We start from the raw sequence: 11,718 nt of genomic DNA, 5'->3' as shown, positions 1-11,718 counted from the left end.
AAATCCAGAATGTTTTCAAATTTCCCTCTTTTGTGGGTTTTGAGATTGACAGCTCTATAATTAGGGATAACAAAGAAGAAGGGAATTAATAAGATTCTAATACAGGGCCCCAGTCAGAAATCTGGAGTGGGGAATAAAGGGAAAAAGGAAATCAAGAAGTGTAAATCATATAATCTTATTGTAGACTGGAAAGCTAGGTATTCAGATTTTATACAACTACTTATTTGTTTAGACTTTATACAACTAGTTAGATGTTCACATTTTATACAAAAGCTAGTAGGTCATAGGAATATCAAAATTGATTCTCAGACTCCAATGTATATTTATTGATTTGAAATAAAATTTTGGTTAAATATTCTACCAAACACTTGGTACATTAAGATGTCTCCATTGCTAAATAGTCTCCTGGACCCCAGCTAAACTAAAATATAGCTCTCATCATCAAAACAAAAGGCTTGGGGACTGTAACACAAGCATCCTGCTCTATTTTGGGAGGGAGGTATTGACCATTTTTCTTTTAAGCAAAAATTACTGGCTTTCCTTCCGGGGAGCTCTTGTTCTTCAGGGCCTGCTCTTTCATTCTTAACTTGTTGTTTGTTTGGTTAAATCAAACCATTTGATGTTCTACAGGATATAAAAAGTCATGTAGAATATGTTTATGTCTTCTAAGTTTTTACAGTATCTGCCATAGTTGTGTTGTATTGTATTGTGTTGTATTTACATCTACTTGTTTTATTTACTTATTTACACCCTCTTCTCTTAGATGTCTCTGATTTAGAATAATAGATTTCCAGATTTAATCTTCTATTCAGCAAGTAAACCAGTGGTGATAATAGCACTAAAAATTATTTAGATATTTATTTAGTCATTCATAAATCATTTGTCAAAATGTAAATTGTGTGGGGCATCTCATCAGCAAATAACTTTGAGGAAGCATATGCAAAACTAAAATGAATAGTCATCAGGAAACTTGGGTTTTAGTTATCAACTCTGACACTTTTTACACATTCTTACCAATTCATGTCAAATATCTGTTGACAATTAAAATCTCAATCATTAAGATACTAAAAATTTAGTGGGGAAACTTAGCAGCCAAGAACCTAGTAATATGATATAAGCTCCAGTAACTCTAAGAGATGTGTATATAGGTAATGGGCCATGGAGAAGACAGATATGAAAACCATTACTAACTCTATCTAGAATGATTAGAAAAGTATCAGAGAGGAAATACCTTTAGCCCAGAATTCTGTAAGACAGAAATTCCTCAGCTGATTAAAATTAAAATAGGTACTGCCTTCATGCAGAGGGATCAGCCTGGTCAAGGGCAGGATGGACATGGAAGTACAAGGTAAGAGGTCAGAGGGGCTGATACCTAGGGTCTAAATACAGATGCGTTTGCAGAGGAAGGTATCCCAAAAGATACGGTGCTATCAGTGAAGATGACACTGGGAAAGCCTTGCCTAATGGGAAAGGCTCCAGCATGGAGGCCAGTGGTTTTCAAACGTTAGTGTCATACGTGTGTGCTTAGAGCTATATATAGCTTCAGGATTTAGGAAAGATATTTTTCTTTATTTTGCTTTGTGTTATCATTATTTTTTTAAATCCTTGTTTCTTTGTTCTGTATTTATAGCTTTTATGGTAGGCTACCCCCTCAAATTTTTAAGAAGTAGTAAACACTAAAACATTAATGAACCATTAATGCACGGTTCCCTTCTAAGAAGCTTCAGTAGCACCTCTGCTATTTTCTCTGGCCTCATAAAGTTATGAGAGAAAACTAGTTACTTGTTTTCTTGCTGATAGCTATACAGGAGCTCTGGCTAAGGAGTAAATCAATTAAGTCGCATTGGCAATCGGTAAATTAAAATAAGAGTTAGGATTGGATTATTGACTTGTTATGGATCTGTGACCTAGTCTTCATTAAAGAATAATAAATTAAGCATCTAAGTGTTCAGTTCACACAGATTGTTCAAATGAAACAAGTTTCCTGTCCAACTCAGTACATAAAACCGTAAGAGGTCAAAATTTCCACCACTAGTCTTTTAGTTATTGTAAGTCAAGCTAAGTGTATTTATTGCTAATAGCATGTATTTTTTAAAGTAGAATATTTTTCCTGCCTCAATTACTTCTATTGTTTTTTTATTGAATTCCTTTCTTTGTATCAATTTCTCATTTGCAGGCTGCACCATTCTAAACCTTATTTAATTTACTTTTCAAATTACCTCCTGTACTTTGTTTTTTCTTTTTTTCTTTTCTTCTTCTTTTAACTCTGGATAGTTCTTTCTGCCCCCTTTATCTTCTGTGTGTATGGTTTTTGTTTTGTTTTGTGTTTTGATGTTTGGTCTTCTGAGAATTGTTAACTTCTTTTTTTCAGTCTATGCCTGAATAATTCTTTTCTTTGTAGCACATTAAAAAAAAATTCATTTACCTCTTTGATCTCTTGTTGCTTTCTGTCATCTTCAACATTCAAACTGGCCCTCCCTGATTTTCATTTAAAATATTTTTGTGTTTATTGCTTATCATTCTTTAATCCCTCATTTTCTCTCTAATTTAGCAACACATTGCCTTAAATGATTTATTTTATTATCTTAACTCTGAGTATTTAGAAAATGTATAAGCTGAGTTTTAGAGGTAGCTTTATTACCACACTTTCAAGTCAAGGACCTCTAAGAGTTAGCTATGTGGTCATTGCTTTTCTCCCTCATCAACAGATCATGAGTTTATATTAAAGCAACTTTGAGGAGACGCAATCAATACTAATCCCAATAAATAAGATGTGAATTACCAGAATTTAATAGAAGCAAACTGTGATTTTGAATGGCTCAGGGATATTTGCTCGCTACTTGATAAGGTTACATAATGGAAAATAATGTAGCTAAGACATTTTATTATTTCCCTTAGCTGAGTACACAAAGTTACCTTGAATCAGTCCGTCTCAGAAATCAATTTCGCATAAATACAGATGGAAGACCAACACTGCATTCAGACTATAAATTTGTACACAGAAATGAGGATCTTCTAAGGTTCTATCAATCAATCAATTAAAGTGAAGGTGAACTTTTCAAAATTTTTTGAAATGAAAGAGAATTTGTTGAAAAAGAGGGAATTTGACACATGGTTAGACTCTTTGTCAAGGGGCCTAAAAGCTAAAGTTTATAAGCAGATTATTGCTACCTACAGCCATAAAGTACTTCATAGAATAAAATACTACTGCATCCCAGTGAATAATATATTTTTACCTAAAAACATTGTTCACATTTCTCTGATACCCCAACTCCTAAAATATTTGATATTTTTATTTAAAAGGTTGAATTAATCTTCATCATATCCTAAGAAGTGAGTAGAGAGAGTATCATCATCCCCATTTTGAAGTCTGAGAAAAAGTACAGCTAATGATTATTCAAATCATTTTGAGTGTATATAGGTTTTCCTTACATTAATTCAAGAGTGTCAACAAGCCCATTTTCAACATTGGATTTCAGAAATTTCATTTTCTTACAGTTATAAAGCTGCTTGAGCAAAATACTTTGCAAATCATAAAACTCTACTTGATTTCTCTCTTTGCAGAGCTGTTAAAAATAATAATCTATTCCAATAAATGTTAAAGATAAGGCCAGGAAATACAACTAAATAAAAATACAGTTGTAAAAGTGATATACCTGGTAATCACAAGCATAATCCTCCTGTTGCTGAAATATCATTCCTAGCTCTTAATTCAGTTATATGTATTACCATATGATTCATAAAACCCCCTCAAGCTTTTATAGATCTTTTAACACACACATCCTTTGAATAGTAATAGGAATGGTTAATTTCTTTTTTAATGTTTGTTTTTTGAGATCAGATTTTATAATATGCTATAATAGACCCATATTTAGGGTCTAACATCAGACATGTAATATTTATCATTGTTTTCCATTTACTTTATGATCTTTCTCCCTTGGGATGTTTTACTTACCAATATAGAAGCAAAGTTTTCAGACAAATCATAAGGAGCTTGTTTAGTTCTTTCTATTACTTTTCCCTTGCTCCTAAGTTGTTACTGCTATATAATCAGTGGTGATTCTTTGTATGATATAACATGATTAAATATCTTAGGTTTTCCTAAGAGCTGAAAAACTTTGGAATTAGAACATTACCAAAAAACAAACAAAAAGAACAACCAACCAAACAAACAAACCCACAAACAAAAAACCAGAAACCAAAAATCAAGCTACCCATTTGCTCTTTCATCAAAAGTTGTACGTGTTTTCGTCAAGTACGGAAAGTAAATTGATACTTTTCTAGTAAACATATAGAGACCTAACACCAAATTAGTTAAGAAGTGAAATCATCAAACAACAACAAAAAGAAATACAATCAAATAAACAATAAAAACATTTCATTATCGAGGAACCCATTTCATAATTTTAAGACAAAGCTAAAGATTCAGCTTGACTGTATATTTCTCAACTTCTATTTTATCCACTGCTCATTCATGTAACTGATTCTGAAATCATAAGTTCAAGTACCCAGATCCACAAAACTGCTTCCAAGGAGTTACATAGACTCAAATTACTCCCATGTACACCTTGTTTTAGTTTCTTTTTTCTCAAAAAAATTACACTCTTCTGATTTTGTAGCCCATTCCTGCCTATGGTTACCATCTCTCCATCAGTATTTTTCATTACTTTCTTCCCTTTCCTTCTGAGTGAATGGATCACTATGATAGAAAAATCAGACTATTAAGATATAGGTTATATACAGTTAAATAATTTAATATCTTTTATAAGTTAACTATAAATACAGCCTTTACATCTCCTACTGATATTCAAGTTTATCCACAAGTTGATAAACTGTAAAGTTTTCATTGTGTGCTGTGTGAAGGGTGGCAGAATGCACCACCCCCAAATATGCCACTTTGACGTAAGGATTGTTTTGAGCAAAAGGCACTTGAAAAATAGCAAAAGCAAGAAGACTGTTCTGACCTCCCCTTTGTTTTCCTGAAAGCAGGAGATAAAATTCACATGTGAAAGGTGCCCTCCCTGGACCAGGAGGGAAGAAACACTCTTAATACCAGAGATGGGAGTCAGTCAAGGTAGAGAGAAATCTGCACAAACAGACCTTGTCCAAATAAGTTTCATCTTCCATTGGTTTCCCCATGTATTCTACTTTTCCACAATATTCTTTCCTTATTCAACCGAATATGAAAGCATTTAGATCTGGCATTTCTCAGCTCTGTGATTTCTGTTTAGTACTTTTAAAATTTTCTGAAATGCTCACTTTTTCATGCATTGTTCTCCTGACCTTGGTGATCATCACTTTGAACTCTTCAGCAAGTTAATCACTTATCTTCTTTTCATTAAGATCCACTTGTGGAGTTTTACCTTGCTCTTTGGTTTGGAACATAACCCTCTGTTTCTTCATTTTCCTTTACTCTCTGTGTTGGTTTCTGCATGTTGGATAAAACAGCCATACATCCCAGTCTTGACAGAGTGGTCTCATATAGATGACAAATCTTATCATTGAGCTCATCCCAACCTCTTCATTGTCTCTCAAACCTTTGTGCTTATCTAAGCCTCCTTCTTTGTTCTTAGTATCTCCAAGTATATGAGGGTGTGCCATGTTTCAGTGACCCAAAGGGGAGGATCTCAGCACCTAGGTGCAGACTGATTAGACACTGGACACTCAGGCAGCATTTTTAAGGTTTGCAGTCATCCTCTTTCAGAGAAAGACTTGGAGATGGCTGTTTCTGTCTGCTTTCTTCACTGAATCATGTTTTGGTGTGGGTTTTTTTCTCATTCATCTTATCCGGAGTCTCTCAGGTAGTTCCTGACTTTCTTTCAGAGGAAATTGATCCTTGTGTAGCTATATATTCAGTTTGTCTGTGGGAGGATTATTAGTCCAGGTGACTCCTGTGTCACTATCTTGGACCAGAAATCATATGAACAAATTTAGATGATTCAACTTTTAAAATAGGGAGATTATTATGGATTATTTAGATAGGCTCAATATAATCACAAGGATTTGTATGGGTGGGGTGATGGGTAAGAAGATCATCCACTAGGAGAAGTCAACCTCCTAGTGAGCTGTAGCAGGCTAGGTAGCTCCTGTCTATGGAGGGTGATTCTCAGAAAGTACAGCTGAGTGTTAGTAGCCAACACTCAACGTGGCTGGAGAAGGGTGTACCCACACAGTAATGGGGCTGTCTAAGAGAGTCCAAAATCCTTAGGGTAGTTCATTAAGAGGAGCAAGCTGGGACTCTTGGGCTGGAGATGAACCTTCTATCCACTGATGGAATAAGTTTTGACAAACTAATGTACAGAACTGTGCCTATAATTAATAATACTGTACTGTATTTATATTTGAAATTTGCTAAGAGAGTAGATGTTATCACCAAAAAAAAAAGTGGTAACTATTTTTAATTTTTAAAATTTATTTCAATTAACTTGATTGTGGTAATCATTTTACAATGTATATATATATCAAAGCATCACATTGTATACTTTAAATACATACAGTTTTACTTGTTATTTATATCTGAATAAAACTGGGAAAAATACAAATGAATTAAATTAACTGAGCAATACCATAAAAAAACTTCATATTTTAGTAAATATGTATAACTTGATTTCAACACAAAGGAGACGACTGGTATTTTTTTGCCTTTTCTGTGAAATGCAAACAACATTAATGTGGGAAAGAAAACCCAATCAAGCAAAAAGTAATCATTTGCAGATGGTTCTCATAAAAATAGAATCTTTTTTTAAGTGCAAGTAAACTTCAGTTTTGATATTGATTACAAACTGAAACATCATACAGTGAATATTAGCTGATATTGTGCATTATAAAAATAATTTTGTAGCCTTGGTGGGTCATTTATCTCAGCTTTCACCCTAGATGACTAAGGTTAATGGTAAAATCTAACCTTTTCCTTTTCAGTGTTGTTGTGATCAAATAGGGTAATTCATAAAGATTATGTAACTCTATACAACTATGTTCTTGATGTTGTTAATATCATCATCATCATCCACGTAGGAGGTTAAATACTAATTATTTCTAGTATTTGGAAAGGAATTATATTGACCTTTTGAACAGATATCAAGACAGGTGGCAACGGATAATCTGGTTCACCGGATTGGGCAGTTCCTAATGTGAAAGCTTTCCAGAGACAATGCAGAATTTAAAACCTAGGTGCTCAGCAATACAATTTTGATTTAAGATGCTTAATTGTTTTACTCTATTAAACCTTTATAGTCTTCCTTATTTCTATCTTTATCACCCACCTCCTAAGCTCATGTATTATTTTTGTTGTTGTTGTTGGTTTTTGCTTTTGTTTTTGTTTTTTGACAACTCTAGAAGACAGTCAAGGATGAAGGGCATAATTCTTATTACACTCCCACCTTTGCACGCGACACTTTCAACATTTCCAAATCCCAAGTCAGAGGTGAACCAGAGATTCATTCAGGTAGCCTAGATCTGTCAACTCCTTAAACGTAGGTGCAAGGGCTTCCCTGGTGGCGCAGTGGTTGAGAGTCTGCCTGCCGATGCAGGGGACACGGGTTTGTGCCCCGGTCCGGGAAGATCCCACATGCCACGGAGCAGTCAAAAAAAAAAAAAAAAAAAAAAAGTAGGTGCAATAAGTCAAGCACCATTTAGATGAAGTTATGGGGAATCTTGGAGATTTTAAACTGTTTGGTAATAGATTTGAATTAAACCAATCTACTTTTCATAGTGCGTGCCTTTCTAAAGGGAGTGGGTTTCAGAAGTACCATATTTATTCTTTTTCAGCAAAATTCTAAATTAACCATCTAGGAAAAAGATGCCTTATTAATCCATAGTTACAGATTATTATTACCTTAGTTGCTATCGTGGTTCAATCTTCAAAAGGAAATACTACATGACTATATTTAATGTTAACCTTGGCACATGATAAAATTGTGACTCTGAAAGCTTTCGGGTAACTGTTCCTTCTTAATAGACATGCATAAATTTTTTTAAAACATCATTGACCTAATGAAAGAGTTGGTTCCCCCAAACAACTTCCAAATTGAATACCTAGTTTGGATTTAGTATCCCTTTTTCCCCTAAAATAATGAATTCGGTTATAGTTTTCCTCCACAATGAAAATTTTTACTAATAGTTGAGCATTGATTTTCATGATCTAAGACCTAACAAGAGCAGTCTTGCCCAAGGTCTGCAAATATATGCAAAACTGTTTTTGTTTCATAAATAATTATGCTGCTATATACCTTCCATTGTATTTTATTTCATTTGTAGCTTATAGATTTTTAAATTATGAGTGATATAAAATCACATTCCTGGAAGAGGAACTTTCCTGTCTCTTGCTAAGCCTTGTATATTCCCACATTTCCCTGAGTGCTATATTACTTGCTTGGTACTGGTTTTGAGTGATATGATAATAATAGAGTGTTATTCCTGATTGTAATTCATTTTGCTTGCATATCAATCTTGCTGTATTTGAATGTATACAAGGAATACTAATCACTGTACTGTATGTCTTTAATCTGTCATAAAGAAGCATCTTTATTTGCATATGCATGATTTCCAATAATATTTGCATAAAGAGAAAGTCAGACACTTTGATTACGAGTAATCTTTTCACAATTTATAAGGTTTTACACATAGGAGTGATTTTTCCCCCTTAATTATTATTATTATTTTTTTGCCAAGTTGAGTTTTTCTCTCATTTTTATGCCCATTTTGGAGGGTGTATTGATAATAGCTACTATTCGAGAAGGCAAAATAGTGAGAGAAACTCAATCAAAATTTGCCAGTCTATGTATTTAGTTCTTTTAATTTAGGAATACACTCCAAACAATCCAGAGAGGTAAAAACTGAATTATTTACCCCTTTAACTCTAGTATTTTTCTCCTCTCCATTCTTAGATCATAAAAAGTAAATGATCAAAGATCTAATGTTTAACATATAGTACACAATAGTTTTCAAATCTTGTTTAACGAAGAGCTGGAACAAAGTTTTTAAAAAGAAGCTATGAAACAAGTTGCTTGTTTAGAAAAATTTTGATTGAGCAATGAGTCTTGGTATCCTGTCCCTCCTTTCTTCAATTCTCTAACAATCTGAAATGTGTGTAAACCTGCAATCACTTCCTCTCTGTAATGAATGTTGTGAAACTTCTGTGTTCTAAGGCTTGAAACAGGCTACACCAGATAACTGTGGCTGAGTTTTATTACAGTTTTCAACTGTAGTTATCAAGCTCTACCACAGTGACATTTTTTGAATATCATACTGCTGGAAATCCACCTACTGCTTTTTTTATTTTTCTCCTGATCACCCTAAGTCTCTGCAGATCAGTATCCTAGCTGTGTTTTCATCTATTGCTCTATCCCATAAAGTTCTATAATCATTAACACTCTGCTTTCTCCATTTTGGTGACTATTTTTGTATCAGTTTTTCTTCATAGTTAACAACTTTGTTTAAATACATTACAAATTGATTTTCAGTTTAAGAGGATATAGGCTATAATAAGATATAGAAGAATTGAGGGAACTAAACGGGTAACCCAGCCTCCTAACACATATAACCTGTGGAGTTTGAGATATATATATATATATATATATATATAGTGATACGCGGGCCTCTCACTGTTGTGGCCTCTCCCGTTGCGGAGCACAGGCTCTGGACGCGCAGGCTCAGCGGCCGTGGCTCACGGGCCCAGCCGCTCCGCGGCATGTGGGATCTTCCCGGACCGGGGCACGAACCCGTGTCCCCTGCATCGGCAGGCGGACTCTCAACCACTGCGCCACCAGGGAAGCCCTGCTATTTTTTATTTTCCAAAATAATTTGGATTCACCTCCATCCCACCATTTTGTCATCTGCCATACACGTGTAGACACATTTCAGACTTCTGGAAGTGTTGGAGGTTCAACCACACTATTTTATGTTGCAAGAAACCATCATCACAGCAGCGCTGCTCTGAAGTACCATAGCTACTATTTATGTGTGAAATGTTTTGCATTATCTTACAAGACTGAGAAAATAAATTTAATACAGTGAACAAACTGTAAGAATTAAGAAGGTTAAATAGCTTGCCCAAGGTAAGACACCTGGTAAGCCAGGACCTGTAGCAAACCAACCACATTCCAAATCTCATCTCCTTTACAGTTTTCCATTTTCTCACATTCAAGCCTGCCTTAAATGGAATAGAATGATAATAATAACATGCACGTATTTTCTTACTTGATCCTGTTAACGCTGTTATTAATCTCTTTTTACATATTTGTGTTTAGAAAGTTAAATGAATGGACCAAGGCCACAAAGTTGGTTCATGGTAGAGTATAGACCAGAATCCAGGTTCTCTGAACAGAAATCCAGAGTGCTTTCCATAGTTATCCTGTGACTTATCACTGTTTCAACGCCCTACATTTGACTTGGCACACCTTTGCAAAGCATGATTATCATAAGATGCATTACTGTCACAAAGAATTTGTCACAGTCAGATGTGAGAAAAAAGAATTGAGTTTGTTAGTCTGAATTTCAGGACAATTATTCTTCCAAAAGATATTTTAGGGCTTCCCTGGTGGTGCAGTGGTTGAGAGTCCGCCTGCCGACGCAGGGGACACAGGTTCGTGCCCCGGTCCGGGAAGATCCCACATGCCGCAGAGCGGCCAGGCCTGAGCCATGGCCGTTGAGCCTGCGCGTCCAGAGCCTGTGCTCCGCAATGGGAGAGGCCACAACAGTGAGAGGCCCACGTACCGCAAAAAAAAAAAATATATATATATATATATATTTTTTTTTTTTAAATGACCAAAAACTCAATTCTAGGGAATATATGCTGCTATTTAGTTAGATACATTTTGAAATTCTTAGATTTTCCAAGCTTTAGTTCTTCTTAAATCATACATAAGATGCTCATAAAATTTATTGTTCAGAACATTTTTGAAAGTAAAAAGAGGCACTATTAATAATGTTGCCAGGACAAACTGGGATACATTCACCGTAACTGTAAGGGACACTGACAATATTCTTCTTTGTTTGTATGTTTCCTAGAAATAATTATCTGCCTTTAGGTCCCTATGTGCCTGTCTGTAAAGACTGATCGTATTATTTGGGACTGGTTCTGTTATACTTTCTGCATTTCATTTTTTTCTTTGAGATGAAATTGTGTAATTCCAACAGGCCTGAATAGAATAGAGTAGGATAATTTGGGAGGGATGAGAAGCAAATTGACCTGAATTTTGAACCAATATCTTTTTAAATATTTTATATTTGTATCAAAGGGTTTGGCTTGAAATTAATTTAACTGCTATATGTTGTGGTTTAAAGGAATGAAAAATATCTGTGATTCTCCTATATGGTGGTTACTTGAAAAATCACATTGAAATAACCTATAATTACACACACATCTTCCTTTCATTCAGCATAGGAAAATATGTTGGAAATAAAAAAAAAAAACACTCCCTGGAATATCAAGTCCACTGGATTCTCTCTCTCTCTCATAAACACTGGGAAGTGTGCAAGAATAAAAAAAAATCTAATTAAAAAACAAATTAATTTTACTAAACATGACATATCACGTATGCTGAAGTGTTATATGATGTCAGATGTTCTTAATGGGAAGGATTAATATACTTTTTAAATTCTATTTCCAAGGGAGAAAACACACACACAACTAAGCAAAACTGCATAAAAATCTCTTCACCCATGCCCTACGCATCCGTCAAGATTGCCTATCAATGCAGTGAATTCATGCTTTCAATA

This window comes from Neophocaena asiaeorientalis, unplaced genomic scaffold (genome assembly GCF_003031525.2).
Source record: "Neophocaena asiaeorientalis asiaeorientalis breed wild unplaced genomic scaffold, Neophocaena_asiaeorientalis_V1.1 scaffold273, whole genome shotgun sequence".
Taxonomy (NCBI): Eukaryota; Metazoa; Chordata; class Mammalia; order Artiodactyla; family Phocoenidae; genus Neophocaena; species Neophocaena asiaeorientalis.
This window is presented reverse-complemented; position numbering follows the sequence as displayed.